This window comes from Eumetopias jubatus, unplaced genomic scaffold, assembly GCF_037043125.1.
Source record: "Eumetopias jubatus isolate StellerSeaLion01/CBP00866 unplaced genomic scaffold, mEumJub1_p1.0 scaffold_2, whole genome shotgun sequence".
In the NCBI taxonomy this organism is placed as follows: Eukaryota; Metazoa; Chordata; class Mammalia; order Carnivora; family Otariidae; genus Eumetopias; species Eumetopias jubatus.
In genome coordinates, this window is record NW_028274808.1 from 44,848,270 (window position 1) to 44,856,455 (window position 8,186).

An 8,186-nucleotide genomic window follows, 5' to 3' on the forward strand; every position below is an offset into this window, starting at 1 on the left:
GGGTGTGTAAGTGGACAGGGTGGAGAAGCAGGTAATTGAGGCATTGATAGAAAACTTTATCATTTGGCCAGGAGCTGGCTCTTGCCTAACAGCCTCTTTCCTTTGTTGCTGCTGGGGTGTAGTCTGCAAACTGAGTTTCCCACCACTGGGTGGTGGAGATAGAGTTGGTAGCGGGTGATAGTGGTAGTGATAGTGATGAGAGCGTTGGTAGTGGTTGGTAGTAGTTGTAGTGGTTTTGGCGGTGACTGGTGATGGTAGTGATGATGGTGATGATGGTCGTTGTGGTAGGATGGTGATAATGGGGGTAATGATGGTAGTTGTAGTCGTGGTGGTGGTGGTGGTGGTAGTAATGATGGTGATGATGGTCGTTGTGGTAGGGTGGTGATAATGGGGGTAATGATGGTAGTTGTAGTCATGGTGGTGGTGGTGGTGGTGGTAGTAATGATGGTGCTGGTGGTCGTTGTGGTAGGGTGGTGATGGGGGTAATGATGGTAGTTGTAGTTGTGGTGGTGGTGGTGGTGGTAGTAATGATGGTGATGATGGTCATTGTGGTAGGGTGGTGATGGGGGTAATGATGGTGATGATGGTCATTGTGGTAGGGTGGTGATGGGGGTAATGATGGTGATGATGGTCATTGTGGTAGGGTGGTGATGGGGGTAATGATGGTAGTTTTAGTCATGGTGGTGGTGAGGGTGGTGGTAGTAATGATGGTGATAATGGCCGTTGTGGTAGGGTGGTGGTGATGGGGTAATGATGGTTGTTGTAGTCGTGGTGGTGGTGATGGTGGTGGTACTAATGATGGTGATGATGGTCGTTGTGGTAGGGTGGTGATGATGGGGGTAATGATGGTAGTTGTAGTCGTGGTGGTGGTGATGGTGGTGGCAGTGATGATGATGGCAGTGGTAATGGGGGAAGGACGATTGGGTGGACATAGGGGTAAAACCACTGGAGGGTAGGCATTCGATTCAGAACTTTAGAGTGAATCAGTGTTATAGTCCAGAGTTCCAAGATGAGGCTCAGAAGGGGAGTCATTTTACTGAGGTGACCCTGTGAGGGAGGGACCAAGAACAAGCCAGGAACCCGGTGCCATGACTCATATTTGTCCTGGGGGCATCTGGACTAAAGGCAGCCCCAATGCCCTAAGGTCTATCCCTGGCCAGTGGGCACTGTTCTCATGCACCTGCTGGCATCCTCCCCCCATAGGCACAGAGCTGCAGAAGCTAGTCTTGAAGCATACTTGGCTAAGCCGTAATTCCTGGTTTGCTCATTGGCATACAGTTTAGTTGGCCAACTAGTTCCTGGGGGGACATGAGGGGATGAATCAATAAGCAGTGAAATTCTGAAGTGAGAGAAGAGGACCACAGTACCTGGGGATGCTATGGCAGGAGGTCTTAGAGGGAAAGCTGGTAAACTTAGAGGACCTGAGAGGTGGGCAGAAGTCACATTTCTGAGGCCAGCTCTGTATGTGGATTAACTTTTCCCAGTGCCAAGCGGGGAGCAGGCTGAGGGCCCCCAGAGCTAAATTCTGTGGGAACAACTCATTCCTATGCTCAGCCAAGATCCATGACCACTAAGTTAACATTGTGACATCCTTCCCCTCCCTTATGGGGTAGAGGCTGGGCAGGCAGGATGGAATGGCCCTTTCTACTTTTGTCTAGAAATTATTTGGGATGGTGGAGGAAAGATGGCAAGACCTGGGGATAGCAGCCAGACCTGTGATTTTGTGGCCTTGGACCCTGGGTCCATAGCCAGAGGAGGTCAGGAAAGCCTCTGATCTGGCTCTTCAGGAGCTGGAGCTCCCAGAGTACCTCACCTGCACATCAGAGAGCTACAGGGTGGGGGGTGGGGGGGTCCCATCTTGGCTAGTCTTTATGTGCCACACACTGTGCTAGACACGTTATGTGAGTTTCTCATTATTCTGTGTCCGTTCCTCACCAAGGCCCAAAGTAGTATTATCCCCATTTCACAGATACAGAAACTATTAAATAGAGAGAGATGGTTAAGCCTTTTGCCCAAGATCACACAACTAACAAGTAGCCATACAGTATAGATTGACCCCAATTCGTGCCATTTTAACCACTCTGCTGAGATAATGGGAAAAAGGGGAGTTTGGGGATGGAATGTCTATATATTTTTTGGCTGTTTTAATAAATTACTTAGGACCTGCTTCCTTCTTATATTGATGTAGGGATTTCCTCTTTCTGTACAAAATACAGACATGTGTGGCCCCAGCTGGGGCCTGGCTCTTCTGTTGTTCCATGGGCAGAGATGCTTGTTGGTTGTCACTGGGGTGGGTGGGTGTTTGGAGCTACTCTCATTCTCAGTCCGGGCAGCTGTGGGCTGCCTTCCCATGTGTATAGGGATGGGCCGGCGTGGCCCAGTGCGGTCAGGAGACAAGGCATCCTAGCTCGGGCTCCATCATCACCTGGAAGTGTGATGTAAGGCAAGGCATGTGCCTTTGCAGAACCTTTCGGGGCCGGGCCATTGTCAGTGAAACCTGTCTTAACCACACATCAGGCCTCCTGGCCCTGAGCAGGCGTCTGCCCTGCTGGTCTGCCCCCTTCCCTACTTGGGTCGGTGAGCCTGGTGGAAAGCTGCCTGTAGTGAGAAGGGGACAAGGTTGCTCTTGGGAATACTCCGGCCACTTGAGTTTCTGGGGCTTCTGGCTCGGTTGCAGCAGCGCTCAGTCCAGGCAGCCGGCACTGAAGTGAGGGGGGCTAGTGTTGAGAAAGCCTGGGGTTTTAACTCTTTCCCAGTGGGTGGAGGTTGCCAAGGGCTGTGCCCAGACTGTAGGAGGCTCGGTGGCTTTGGGAGGGCCTTCCCTGTATCCCAGACCCCCTGCTTCTCCCCGCGGCAGGCACACTGACCCAGAAGGAGACTAATGAGGAGGAGCCCGGATGGAACTGGGCTTGGGGCCCAAGACAGAGTGAAACCAGGACGGCTGCTGGTGGCTTTGAGTTCAAGTGCTTCAAGGGTGCACCACTGTGAAGCTAGCTGTCGCCACCCGGAACTCACCTGCCATACTCCATCCCAGTTCTCCTGTTTGCCATCTGCCTGTTTGGGCTCAGGACCTAGTTTGTTAACGGACTCTGGAAACGGTTTAGTGCCTTGTCTCTTGCCTGGACAAAAAGCCCCTGGAAGCAGGCAGCCTGCTTTATCCTTCTCTTATCCGAAGCTTGATGTTTCTATTCAGAAAGCACTAGAAAGATTGGTTTGAAAGCATTGGGGGTGGGAGGGTGGCCAGGCTAGGTGCTGGAGACAAGAAAAATGGTTATGGAGCTGTTGGCAGAGGCCTGAGGGGGTTGCAGGAGCCACTGAGCCCTCGGAGGAGGGCAGGTATCCTTCATTCCCCTCTCTTGCCTCCCATCCTTCCCAGGGGTGTTAAACTGGGGCTTCTGGAGCCATAGACCATGGGGTTGGGGTACTGTGTGACCTTGGGCAAATCATTTAACTTCTCTGTATTTTAATGTTTACATCTATAAAACGGGAAGGATGATAGTACTACCACCTAACATTGTTGTGAGGATGAAATGAGTAGAATTATGTGAAGGACACCGAGGGTGCCTGGGGTAGAGTCTCCAGTTCGGCACGTGTAAGCAAGCTCTCAGACCCCCATGAAAGCCTTATTGTCTCCAGGGCCATCCTGGGACCTCGTGTTTCCTTTGTTCACGTGTGGAATTCTTTCTTGCTGGTGGGTGATGGTGTTGGATGTCCTAACAGATATGTCAAGTAGAGTGTGCATTTTTTTTTTTAAGATTTTATTTATTTATTTATTTGAGAGAGAGAGAGCGAGCGCAGGGGGCAGAGGGAGATTGAGGGGTAAAGAATCTCAAGCAGACTCTGCACTGAGTGGAGCCCGATGGGGGGGCCAGTGTAGGGCCCCTGTGGGGTTGATGTGGGGCCTGATCCCATGACCCTGAGATCATGGCCTGAACCGAAACCAAGAGTCGGACGCTTAACTGACTGAGCCACCCAGGCGCCCATGGTTTGGGGCATGAACTGTCACATGCTTTTCTTGACTTCTTTGTCTCTGTGTCTCTTTTCAGTGTTTTGCTGATAGACTGCAGATTAAAAATAACTACTAGGATCTACATAGTCAAATATTGACTAATAAAGAATGTAAGGACATTTTAAAGAATTAGACAAATGCAAGTCTGGATTTTCATTAAAAATTCATAATTCTTAGGGAGTTCTTAAACAAACATCTCTAGTCTGTTGCAGAGTTACTTCCAAGGCTGGGCTGGGCTGGATCACGTGATCATCTTCCTTTTTTAATTATACATTTTTCCCCTGTCTTTTTTTTTCCTTTTTGTTTTGCTTCATATCTTCAGTAAAGCAAAAGAGATACAATTTTCTATTTGCCATCCTTTACTGATTTTTTTTCATTTGTGCTCTATGTTGGATAAAGTTTTTATATCATTATTATTTTTCTGTGATGATTTGGAAGCTATAGATTATATTTCTGCCCTTTCAACGGGTACCCTCAAATTTTTAGCATATTGATTTAACTATACACTTTCTAACAAATTCTAAAATTCTTCCTTATCTCTGCCTTTTCCCACTCAAGAACTTAAAGATGTCCTAGCTACAAAGTGAATGCCATCCTTGCCCATCTTTTTATTGTTTTCAAGAACTTTCATTTGGCTTGAAGAAATCAACTTCTTATTGTAGAAAGTTTTAACTATACATAATATTAGGGAAAATAATGTACGCATCACCCAGTTTCAGTAACAACCAACACTTTGTCCGTCTTGTTTCATCTATAATTTCTCACTTATCTTCTTCCCAACATATTTAAAGATTGTTAGGCAGGGGCGCCTGGGTGGCTCAGTTGTTAAGCATCTGCCTTCAGCTCAGGCCATGATCCCAGAGTCCTGGGATCGAGCCCTGCATCAGGCTCCCTGCTCAGCAGGGAACCTGCTTCTCCCTCTGCCTCTGCCCCTGCTCCTGCTTGTGTGCCCTCTCTGTCTCTCTCTCTTTGACAAATAAATAAATAAAATCTTGAAAAAAAATAAAGATTCTAAGACATCATACCATTTTCTCCACATACACTTTAGTATGAATCTTTACCAGATGAAAAAGCAAAGCTACCGGGTTAAAAAAGAGAATTCAACCAAGTAAATGTGAAGATATAATTGGCTTTATTAAATGATTCATGAATCAGACAGCATTCCATCTAGCAAGCAGAGGGGCGTTCTGCTGAGCTAAACAAAGGGAAGGTTTTTAAAGATTGAAAGAGGGGTGCCTGGCTGGCTCAGTTGGTAGAGCATGTGACTCTTGATCTTGGGGTCCTAAGTTTGAGCCCCCCGTTGTGCATAGAGTTTACTTATTAAAAAAAATAAAGTCAGAAAGAGGGCATAAAAAAGAAGAAGAAAGGAATTCATTAGCAAGGAATGCATTGTATAGGCAGGCTTGCCCTCCTAAGGGGATTAGACGGGGTCTAGCAGTAAATTTCCTAGTATGGACCAGGAAATTCCATGTTAACTGGTTAAAGGTGACATTCCTGGGGGGTTGAAACTGCAGTTAGGTTAGGTATTAAGTCTTGGTTTACTGACTTGGGCCCTTAACTTAAGCGATGCCATTTGGGGTGTATGGTTTTCTTTTTAACAGTTCCTCCGTTTTGATCAGACTCTCAGCTTAACCGAGAGATGCGATCAAAATTTAAGGTGTTTAGCACCACTCTCAGCTACTGCCTTAAAGTTCTCATAGCTTTTGTTGTTCCTTTGTGTGGTACCCACAGGTCATGATGTTTTTTGTTTTATCTCTGTGATACCTACAGATTATGACTTTAAGTTTACATTCTTTAGGTCAGCCATCCCTTTGTTCCTTTTCTGACAACTCCCTTCTCAAGGAAATCATTTGCTTGGTGGTTAGTGGCTATGAACATGCTTTTAAAGCTTTTGAGAAAATACAACACACCAGGGAGATTATTGTGATTACGATAAGCAGGCTAATTCCCAATATTTGGAGTGCACTTTGAAGCCATGATCCTCCTCAAGACCCAAAGCAATCAAAATCAAGTAAGTCAAAGAAAGACCCCAAGGAAGGAGTCCTCGTTTTAAGTCAAATGGCTTGCTTCAATTTCCCCAGAAGTGCTAATTCAGGTCCAGCAAATGGTGTTGGCCACAGCACAGATAACTCCCTGCTCAGCTAAAAGGTAGCCAAGGGTTTAGCCTATCATCCAGAACAACTTAGGCCAGAGAATCTAAGGATCTTTGCTGGGTAGCTGTTGCTTTAGCAGCAGATTCTGAAATAATTTTAAGAATTAAGAAGTTAGCCTCACTCACATTTATCCCTAACCAAGGAAGTAGGGACCTGCCAAAAGGAGCGAATCCTGAATCATGAAAGCTAGGTCTCTTCTAAATTCTGAGATGTTGACCAATGAGAGGTCTTATTTTGCTTGTGAAAAGTTAGAGACACAGATTTTCTTTTAGCCTGAAAAAAAGATGATTTTTTTTAAAGATTTTATTTATTTATTTATTTATTTGAGAGAAAGAGAGAGAGAGCATGAGTGGGGTGAAGGGCAGAGGGAGAAGCAGACTCCCTGCTGAGCAGGGAGCCCGGTGCTGGGCTCGATCCCAGGATTCCAGGATCATGACCTGAGCCGAAGGCAGATGCTTAACCGACTGACCCACCGAGGTGCCCCTAAAGGATTATTTTAAATCCCAGAGGTTACCCCCCTTAGTAGTGGCCTGGGAGCTAGAGATAAGGGTGTTATCTTTCCAGGCCAATGCCAGAAAAAAGGAAAGGGAAGATACGGGTTTCATGTTTAAAGTATGAAGTGTGATCTGTCATCTTGGGTGGAAGCTGTATTCCTTGACATCAGCTACGTCAGTTTGATTTAGAGGTCTCCCACCATCTGTACAAGACTAGGTATCTGGTGGAAACTTTTTTAGCTGTGTGATGTGTACCCAAGGCTTAATACCTTTTAACTTTATGGCAGTGATGAGAACAAAGGCAAGAGAAATGTAGCTAAAATTAAATCTTACAACTTGCAGATAAATCCCTGAGACACAGAGATTGTAACACTCCTACAGCTCCCTCAAGGGCTTCCTTTAATATTTTACCACTACAGCTTTGCTCTTGTTAGTGTTGCTTTCCTCTGGTAATCATTCCCCCAACCAAGATATATGTTAGCAATCATCTTTCAACCATATGGCCCACTGACGTACATCTGAAGGGTCTCATGACTGTTTTACTAGACAGTAGTAAATAACCTTATCTGAATAGCAGCAAGCCCCTCAAGGTCCTGGGAACCTTGCTTCCAAATTCCTTAGAGACTTACGCCATCCCTAACCCCCACTGGCTAAAAAGTATATATAATCAGTTGCACCTCACAATCCCAGGGCAGTTCTTTCTGCCCACAGGTCTGTCCCCGTGCTATAATAAAAGCACCTTTTTGCACTGAAAACATCTCAAGAATTCTTTTTCTTTTTTAAACATTTTATTTATTTATTTGAGAGAGAGAAAGAGAGAGCACGAGCAGGGGGAAGAGGAAGAGGGAGAAACAGACTCCTTGCTGAGCAGTGAGCCGCATGAGGGGCTCGATCCCAGGACCCTGAGATCATGACCTGAGCCGAAGGCAGACGCTTAACTGAGCCACCCAGACATCCCAAGAACTCTTTCTTGACCATTCGCTTGCAGCCCCACATCAGCAGTGTTAGTGATCAGGAATACTTTAGGTAAAGTCCTTTCCAATGGGGCTCACGGGCAGTTTTCTTCTGGTGACATGTTTCAGAATACTCAGTCACCACGCTCTAAAGTGTGACCAGAAGGATCCTTGGAACTTGTTGATAATGGACTTGAGCATTAAATATTAGAGACTTTCAGTAGCAGGTCATACTAGCATGAGACAACAGGGGATTTGCAGAAGGTTGTATACTAATAGAATCCCAAGAAGTTTGCAAAGTTTTTTGTTGAAACTCATACCATTTGTCCAGTGAAGTGGGTGCCTCAGTCACTGGAGATCATGGGGGTATACGCCAAATGGGAAATGCACCTTTTAACAGTTTTTTTGCCATTGTGGGAGCATTGGCCTTACAGCAGGAAAAGCTTTAGCCAATTTAGAAAACACACAGTAACGAGTACATACTGATAATGTAGCTGGGGTACCGGGGTGCAAGAGCACCTGGCTCCAGGGGTCCCAAACAGACCAGGTTTGGCCACTCGCCACTGACAGAATCCAA